Here is a 9,577-nt window from a genome sequence, read left to right on the forward strand (position 1 = left end):
TAATTGGGTAGAAGGGGAGAGGACTGGACCCAGGAGACTATCACATTCAAGAGCTGAACACAGATGTGGGGTGAGTGGAAAGGAAGGGGAAAATTCAGAGGCTATTTTAGATGGCAGAATCCTATAATTTGGTGTTGGGATAGGGAAAAGAATCCAGAAGGATCCCCAGATTTCCAGTTTGCTAGCTGGGCCCATGGAGGTATTTCTAATTGAAGTAGGTTTGGGACAGGTATGTTTAGTTTGGGGCTTAAGGAACGTGAGGTACCTGCAGGACATTTATGTAGAGATGGCTGGCAGACAGTATGAGTCTGATGGTCAGAGAAGAGGCCTGTTTGAAGAGTGTGGAGCAGCCATGAGTATCTGCAGGGCAGTAACATCTAGGAATGTGAGTGAAGTCACCCAGGAGGAAATGTAGAAAGAGGAAGACAGTAGGATAAGAACTCACCTTGAGAACACCAACATGGAACTGAAAAAAGAGGTCAGGAACCACGAGAATGAACCACCATGAAAATCAGGAAAGTAGGGAAGTCCTGGGTTCAATTCCCAGTCAGGGCACACAGGAGAAGCAACCATCTGCTTCTCCACCGCTCCTCCTCCCCTTCTCCTCCTCTCTTTCTCCTTTCCTTTTCCCCCTCCTCCTTTCCCCCTCCTCCTCCCCCTCCCCACTTCCCCCTCTACCTTCCCCTCCTCCTCCTGCAGCCATGGCTCAAACAAGTTGGCCCTGGGCACTGAGGATAGCACCATGGCCTCGCCTCAGGTGCTAAAATATAGCTTATTTGCCAAGTAACAGAGCAGTGGTACCAGATGGGCAGAGCATCACCCTATAGGGGGCTTGCCCAGTGGATCCCAGTCGGGGCACATGCAGGAGTTTATCTCTCTGCCTCCCCACCTCTCACAGGGAAGGGAAAGGAAAAGAATGGAAAGGAAAGGGAAGGGGAAGGGAAACAAACCAGGAAAACAGAATGCGCCTGACCGGGCGGTGGCACAGTGGATAGAGCGTCGGGCTGGGACGCGGAAGGACCCAGATTCGAGACCCCGAGGTCGCCAGCTTGAGCACAGGATCATTTGGTTTGAGCAAAGCTCATCAGCTTGATCCCAAGGTTGCTTGCTTGAGCAAGGGGCTACTCGGTCTGCAGAAGGCCCACGGTCAAGGCACATATGAGAAAGCAATCAATGAACAACTAAGGTGTTGCAACAAAAAATTAATAATTGATGCTTCTCGTCTCTTTGTTCCTGTCTGTCTGTCCCTATGTATCCCTCTCTCTGTCTCTGTAAAAAAAATAAAAATTAAAAAAAATTAATAAAAAGAAAATAGAATGGGAGGTTTAATTGGGAGTCCATGGTGAGTTTCAGGGAGCCATGAACTCCTGAATAGTTGTGCATATATATAGATTCTGTGGCTGCCATCAACTTCCCAAGTAGGGTCTCTGGCACCAGAAAAGGTAAAAAATCTCTAGAAGGTCAAATTTCAAAGAGGAACCAGCAGTGACGAATCCAACAGCACCAAGGATATGAAAGAGAAGGACTGAATATTATTCACTGGACTCGCCAGTGTGCAGCTCATGGTGACCTGTGGCAACAGTGGAGTGGTGGGAACAAAGACAAGACTGCCCTAGGTGAATGGTGAGCCGGAAGTGAGGGTGTAGGAAGTATAAGCCAGTGCTGCTGGAATCTTAGCCTCATCAGAATCTCCTGTGGGGCTTGGGAGAACAGCTGCCGGGTCTCTCCCTAGAGGTTCAGATTCAGCAAGGTCGGATGTGACTACATAGAAACATTAAATAATGTAAACCTTGTTTTGAAATAAGGGTGGCAGTTTGGTGACACTTGTGACCGCTCTTTGACCATATGCATATCCTGCTGCCTTGACCGTAGCACTGTGGCAAGAGGCAAATGGCGATCTGACAGTGGTCATCAGAGGAAGTGCAGCAGGGCTGTGCTGTGAATCCTGCCAACCCCCAAGTCGGGTAGAGGCCTGGAGTGTTCTTTTGTTCACTTTCAGCCTAGAAAGGGGTGGTTTTAGGGGACCACTCAGAAAGCTTGATGTGTGCTCCCAGCAGGTAGGAAACACTGTATGATGGCTGACTCATGCCAACAGTAAGAAGAGATAGAGGGGTGTAGCCAAGGGAGGGGCAGGTGCAGGGAGGGTGAGTCAGTGTGGAGCAAGCCACCAGAGAACCAGGGCCTAGCTGGAGAGTGACAGGTGAAGGGAGAGATTCACAAGTGTCAGCTTTGAACAGCAGGCTGGCTGGCAAGGGCAGGAGGGGCAGGATAGACTCCGATAGAGGACCAGATCCACCAGAAGACAGCCTAGTGGGGTAACCAGAACATCACATCCTAGAGTGTGAATGAGCTTAGGGCTCCTAGAATTCTCCCTCGGTTGGAATTACGTGAGAGACTAGGTTCTTCTAATGGAATAATGCATTTCATGAAAGGGAACCGGTTAAATGCTTCAGGGACCGTCTATGAATCTTTGCCTTTATGTATGTTTGTGCATTTTCTGGGATTTGGGAGAGGGATCCATAGCTTTCATCAGTTTTTTCAAAGGGCTGCCTGACTGTAGAAAGGTAAGACTCCACTGTTTCTGGAACAGGTCTGACAGTTCACTCTGGTTCAATATGGTGAGGCTGGAGCAAAGTGCGGTAGGATGGGGCTGCAAAACGGCCGGCCGTGGGAACTCGGCTCACCCTGCCCTGATTCTCAGTTCTTTGTCTTCGAATTTCCAACAGAAGCATCCTGGGCTCTGCTGCCTCCGGCTTGTGGTTCCAGGATTACATCACTTCTCTGTCTTCTCTGTTACATTTTCACACTCTTCTTTGATTACTGCTCATTATGTGGACACTGATCATATCATTGCATGAGTTTCTATTTCACATTGACTGTGTCTTTTCCCCAGACCTGGGGTTTGCTCTCATTGGAAGCAGCTTGTTTAGTATTAATATATTCAGCTGGCATCTGCCCTGTTGGACCTTTGTCTGTATTCCCTGCCTAAGTCTGACTGCCTTTGTCTTTGTAGCTCTGCGGGCTTATCTTTCCTTGAGCTATAGATACATGACAGCTTTTGTCCTCTGACTTTGCACTTCAGTGTGCTAAGATTATTGGATTTTCAAAGTGTAGTGTAAACTTTTCTATTTTAATACATTTTCACTTATGTTAATGTGTTACTTTTTGTTGGTTTCAATTTGAAAAGTCAACTAACTGAACCTCATAAAATCCCAGTGTCTGATCTTGGAGGTTATCTCCGCCCATCTGCCTTCCTGGGAACGTGTTCAAGCTGAGTGAAGACTGATTGCAGGTTTATTTCTAAGTTCATGGAACACAGACTAAACTGAAACAGCTTTTATTTTCTTACTTGGCTAATATTAAACATTTTAACGTGGACCTTTTTAAACGTACTTAGAGGTAGAAAGAATAGCCTGCCTAACTGTCTTTGCACTCATTACCCATCTTGGAATCATTACCCGTCTTGGAATCACCAGCATTCTGCTGCTCTGTTTCCTCTTTCTGCCCTGCAACTTTTTGTGAGTATTTAAATTTAAACTATAAAATTGCTGCATGCAAACATTTTTTAAAATTATAATGCTCATGCCTATAGTTTAAACAAGAAAGGTAAAAGTAAATGCTTCCGGGTCCCCAAGCCCACTTCCTGAAGTAACACTGTTGATGTTTCATGTGTCCTTCCTGAAGGGTTTTTTGATGAATATTTGAGAATGTGGGTGTATATGTAATCTTCCCCAAAGTAGATTTATACATATTGTACTATAATGTGGGGTTTTTTTATTTATTTATTTTTTTTTTACAGAGACAGAGAGTGAGTCAGAGGGATAGACAGGAACGGAGAGAGATGAGAAGCATCAATCATTAGTTTTTCATTGCGCATTGCAACGCCTTAGTTGTTCATCGATTGCTTTCTCATATGTGCCTTGACTGCGGGCCTTCAGCAGACCGAGTAACCCCTTGCTGGAGCCAGCGACCTTGGGTCCAAGCTGGTGAGCTTTGCTCAAACCAGATTAGCCCTTGCTCAAGCTGGTGACCTTGGGGTCTCGAACCTGGGTCCTCGGCGTCCCAGTCCAACACTCTATCCACTGCGCCACCGCCTGGTCAGGCTATAATGTGTTTTTTAATACATTTGGGGTATTTTCTAAGTCAGTACACAAAGAACGACCTCATTTTAAAAAAATTGATTGAACCTGACCGGTGGTGGCGCAGTGGGTAGAGAGCGTTGACCTGGGATGCTGAGGACTCAGGTTCAAAGTCCTGAGGTGGCTGGCTTGAGCAAGGAGTCCAGCTGGTTTGGCTGGAGCCCCAGTCAAGGCACATATGAGAAGCATTCAGTGAACAACTAAAGTACCACAACTACCAGTTGATGCTTCTCATCTCTCTCCCTTTCTCTCTCTCTCTCTCTCTCCCCCTCCCTCCCTCCCCGCTCCCCCATTTCTTGCAAGAAAAATAAAAGATTGAGGAGCAGACCATCCAGGAAGGCATCATGATATGTATTCTTAACAGTAATTAATAGATAGGAGCTAATATAGCTATTATCTGCACATCTGAGTTTTCTGTGATATTTACTTAAATGTCATACCGCTGGGTGGTATGTGTATCTTGAACTGAACGACGTATTTATTGCTGACTCAATCTCGCAATTGGCTGTACCATTCTGTCTTCTGTTATGGTGTCAGAGGTTTTGTTCTGTGCTTTGCCATCATTTTCCTGTTAAACATTTTAGTCTTTGCCCATTGGCTGCATCTGAAATGGAATCTCATGATTAGAATTAACATATTTCTGATCAGTCATCTTTCCACACACTTACAGAGTCAGTAAATTGACTGTTTCTCTGTAACCAAACACCTTTCTGAATGTTTTAGTGTTTTGATAGTTATGTCAGTTAGGTATGTCAGTTGCTTCCCTGGATGTTCTAGACTCATGGTTATCGTACACAAAAAATAAAACTACAAAAGTAGCCCTGGCCAGTTGGCTCAGTGGTAGAGCGTCGGCCTGGCGTGCAGGAGTCCTGGGTTCGATTCCCGGCCAGGGCACACAGGAGAAGCACCCATTTGCTTCTCCACCCCTCCCCCTCTCCTTCCTCTCTGTCTCTCTCTTCCCCTCCCGCAGCCAAGGCTCCATTGGAGCAAAGTTGGCCCGGGCGCTGAGGATGGCTCCGTGGCCTCTGCCTCAGGTGCTAGAATGGCTCTGGTTGCAACAGAGCATCGCCCCAGATGGGCAGAGCATCGCCCCCTGGTGGGTGGGCCGGGTGGATCCTGGTCGGGTGCATGCGGGAGTCTGTCTGACTGCCTCCCCGTTTCCAACTTCAGAAAAATACAAAAAAAAACACAAAACAAAACAAAAAAAAAACTATAAAAGTACTAGCAGGAGCCCTGGCTGGTTGGCTCAGTGATAGAATGTCAGCCTAGTATATGGATGTCTTGGGTTTGATGCTCGGTCAGGGCACACAGGAGAAGTGACCAACTGTTTTTCAACCCCTCCCCCCCCTCCTGCTAGTACTTTTATAATTTTATTTTTTGTGTTTAGATTTTTAAGCTATAGGCAGTCTGGTTAAATCCTTAATTTGAAGCAAAATTTGATAACTTTTATTCAAATGTTTAAACAGTTGTATCAAAACCTGTTTACTGACTTAAAATAACATATATGACACCCTGAACAAAGGGTTAGAATCTATATAGGTGAAAATTAATTCATTTTTTTCACTTTAATGATAGAATGAGTACTGCATGTTTGTGTAACAACACGTTGGCGTGAGTAGTGGAATAATTGAATCCCATTAGTGATAGCAGGATGATTCCACAACCGTGTTCTGATGGGCCTCCCTCTCCTTTTATACTGACTCTGTGGCTTGAGCTCTGTCTTGGTTCTCCAGTAGTTTCTGGGTCTCAACACTGACAGTCCTGTTGGAACTCAAGCTGGACAGCAGTTTCAGGGGATCAAAGGGAATATCAAATTGGTTTTGGCCCCAAGGCTGGACATTTCTCAGTCTAATTGCATCACAAATCGTCATGAGATTACTGCCTGTACATTGGTTCTCCAGGAGCTTGCTTGGAGTTGGTCAGGAAGGCATAGGAATGGACTGTCTGCTGGAGCCCACAGATTGCCTCTGTAGCATGAAGGTCTTAGAATACTTGGACTTACGTGGCAGCTTGGGTTTAAAGACGAATAAATGGATGGCCCTGGCCGGTTGGCTCAGTGGTAGAGCGTCGGCCTGGCGTGCAGAAGTCGCGGGTTTGATGCCCGGCCAGGGCACACAGGAGAAGTGCCCATCTGCTTCTCTACCCCTCCCCCTCTCCTTCCTCTCTGTCTCTCTCTTCCCCTCCCGCAGCGAGTCTCCATTGGAGCAAAGATGGCCCGGGCGCTGGGGATGGCTCCTTGGCCTCTGCCCCAGGCGCTAGAGTGGCTCTGGTTGTTACAGAGCGACACCCCGGAGGGGCAGAGCTTCGCCCCCTGGTGGGCAGAGCATCGCCCCCTGGTGGGCGTGCCGGTGGATCCCGGTCGGGTGCATGTGGGAGTCTGTCTGACTGTCTATCCCCGTTTCCAGCTTCAGAAGAAGACAAAAAAAAAAAAAAAGACGAATAAATGGGAAGTGAGGTGCCAGTCTCCAAAAGCCTGGACCGGGAAGCTGGCACAGCATCACAACTTAATGTACTGGGCAGAGCACTGTATTAACCTGCCCAGGTTAAAGGGGCTGCTTTCGCTGCTACTGTTCTTGTGCTCCTATAATATCCTTCTCACAAAGTAGCCAGAAAAATCTTGTTTTAAAAATTCATTTCTGCCTGGCCTGTGGTGGCACAGTGGATAGAGCATCACCCTGGAACGCTGAGGTCACCAGTTCGAAACCCTGCGCTTGCCTGGTCAAGGCACATATGACAAGCTATCGGTGAACAACTAAAGTGAAGCAGCTATGAGTTGATGCGTCTCATTTCTTCACCCCACCCTCTCCTCTCTCTGTAAAACCAATAAATAAATTCTTTAAAAAAAGTCATCTCTCTATTCAGAACCTCCAGTGGTTTTCATTGAGCTCCAAGCAAAACCTAAAGTCCTTGATGCCTCTGTGGCCCTGCATGACCAGACCCCCTTGCTGTCACTCCAGTGTCATTTCCCTTCTTCCCGGTGTTCCCTCCGCCTCAGCCACACTGGCTTCTGCATGTTTCTCACACACTCTGATCATGTTCCTGACTCTTGGCCTTTGCCTCAATATTTCTACATCTTAGAAAGCCCTTCTGATTATTCACAGAGTTCAAACTACTTAAATTTCTCCTCCGCAGAGAGGGTTTCCCAGTTACTTTATGTGAAACAGAAACCTATGTCATTCTGTGTCCCCATAGCCTACTTTTTTTTCATAGCATGTATTTTTTTGTTGTTTATTCATCTCTTTATTCCACTAAAAAGAGTTCCATAAGAGTGGTGACTTTGAGATTTATAAGATGAATTTCACTGGTACTGCATTTTTCTATAATTTGTTATAAAAACCAGCCAACAAAGGCTTAATCAGCAGGGCACCATAGTATTTTTTTAATTATTTATTTATTCATTTTAGAGAGGAGAGGGAGAGACAGAAAGAGAGAGAGGAGAGACAGAGAGAGAAGGGGGGGGAGGAGCTGGAAGCATCAACTCCCATATGTGCCTTGACTAGGCAAGCCCAGGGTTTCGAACCGGAGACCTCAGCATTTCCGGTCGACGCTTTATCCACTGCGCCACCACAGGTCAGGCCAGGGCACCATAGTATTTATGGGCACACCAAAACAAAAACAAAAACAACTCTTCACACTAGGTTTAAATAAGAAGCACTATGGCCTGACCAGGTGGTGGTGCAGTGGATAGAGCATTGCCCAGGGACACCGAGGACCCAGGTTCGAAACATCGAGGTCTCTGGCTTGAGTGTGGGGTGAACAGCTTGAATATGGGGTTACTGGCTTGAGCGTGAGATCATAGACATGATCCTGTAGGTCGCTGGCTTGAGCCCAAAGGTCGCTGGCTTGAGCAAGGGGTCAGTGACTCAGCTGGAGCCCCCACCCCCCCTCAAGGCACATATGAGAAGCAGTGAACTGCTAAAGTGATAAGCACCATAGACAACTTGAGAAGGAAGCATTGCCCACCCCTCCTCTTTGCACTGGGCCTACCTGCTGCAGTTGCCCAGGGCTGAGGAGACGGGAGTGGCACAGGGCAGGTTTCTCTCCTTACCTCAGAAACTGCTATTCTGCAAGAAGGGGGAGGGAAGTATTCTTACTTAGAACCCCACCCCCCAGGATGGCCCAGACAGCTGCACTCACCAGTATGCCAGTGCTGGGGAGGCCCAGCCAGCCAGTGCCCTTTGTGTACCAGCATGTTACATGGCTCGGAGGCCAGTGTTGGGCTCCAGGAAATTGGGGAGGAGAGGTGGTAGGCAGGCAATAACTGCAGAACCATCAACAGGTCATTATAATAGTTTTCACTATGAACCCTCCTTCAGATAACTGTCACACTGGTCTTGTAACAGCTCAGTGAAATACATATCGTGTACATTTTATAGATGAGGAAACTAAGGAGTGTCACTCACCCAGGATTACAGAACAGGAAATACATAGTAGGCCTTAGGAGTCCCAGGTTCTAGATAAACCACCACGCTGTTTCTTTGCCATCAATATGGATATGTTACCTCTCTGGATGGTAAGATGTCACTTGTATGTGAGTTGCCCATGAAAGATTTGTCCAGGCTTCTCATCTGGTTACATCCTGAGTGGCTTGTGCTGCCCGGTGTTTATTTCAGGTGTTTGTACTAGCCCATTGAAAAGCAGCTGCTTATGTTTGGCTCTTTGGGGGTGTCATTCACATCTTTTAATGGTTAAAGAAGTCACTCCTTGTGGAACAGTTGAAAAAGACTAATGAATAAAGCTTTATCTGCATTCAGAAATTAGTCACTTATTCTGGGGCTTCATCTGAAAAATGAAGAAGAGAAGTTGATTTGGATGATTTTAGGTCCTTTCTGTTCTAACTTTCTGCAGCCATGTCCTGTGTTCTTGATTTGAAGTTTCAAAGCCACCATATTCGTTGGTAACCATTCCCAGAACTCATTCAGTAGGGGCTGTGCAGTGCTGGCATCTGTCTCCTGATTCCCATCTAGTGCTGGCACTGCAGACCCAGAAGTGGCCTTGGGTCCCCCTGACATGTGGCTATGACCAGGGCAGCACCTTCAGATTGTAGTTGACTTGAGTTCCATGTGTTTTAACTGCTGTGCTTGATTCCTAGATTCTTCAACTAACTGCAAGCAAGAGGAGTGAGGCTGCTGGAGTTCTCCATTGGTACTGGGGGAGGGGTCTTTCTGGAAAGAAAGGACTCCTCAGGGCACACAGTGGCCTGCTTGGAAGAGTGGCTGGAATCCACAGCCCTGGCCATTGCCTCATCTCTGCCGCTGATGAACCCTGTTTTCACAGGTGCTGTTTTCTGTTCTACATTTTCATACCCATAGTTGGGGAAAGTGTTGCTACTGACAAGTAGAAAAATGCTCTTTTTTTAAAAGGTAGTTTCTTGTTTGTTTTTTTTAATGGAATTAGTCCTTGGCTTTTCTCCCAGTCTCTAACCCTCCCCCCCTTCC

The 9,577-nt window shown here is 46.8% G+C and overlaps 1 protein-coding gene across 1 annotated transcript in view; it reads left to right on the forward strand.

The window, feature by feature from the left end:
- Nucleotides 1-9,293, forward strand: part of FKBP6 (FKBP prolyl isomerase family member 6 (inactive)) — a 36,631-nt gene extending 27,338 nt beyond the window's left edge. The window contains exon 9 of the mRNA XM_066379954.1: nt 9,232-9,293. The gene's annotated coding sequence lies outside the window, so the exon portion shown is untranslated. The remainder of the gene's footprint in view (nt 1-9,231) is intronic.
- The last annotated feature ends 284 nt before the right edge of the window (nt 9,294-9,577 follow it).

This window comes from Saccopteryx leptura, chromosome 4, assembly GCF_036850995.1.
Source record: "Saccopteryx leptura isolate mSacLep1 chromosome 4, mSacLep1_pri_phased_curated, whole genome shotgun sequence".
NCBI classification, from domain to species: domain Eukaryota; kingdom Metazoa; phylum Chordata; class Mammalia; order Chiroptera; family Emballonuridae; genus Saccopteryx; species Saccopteryx leptura.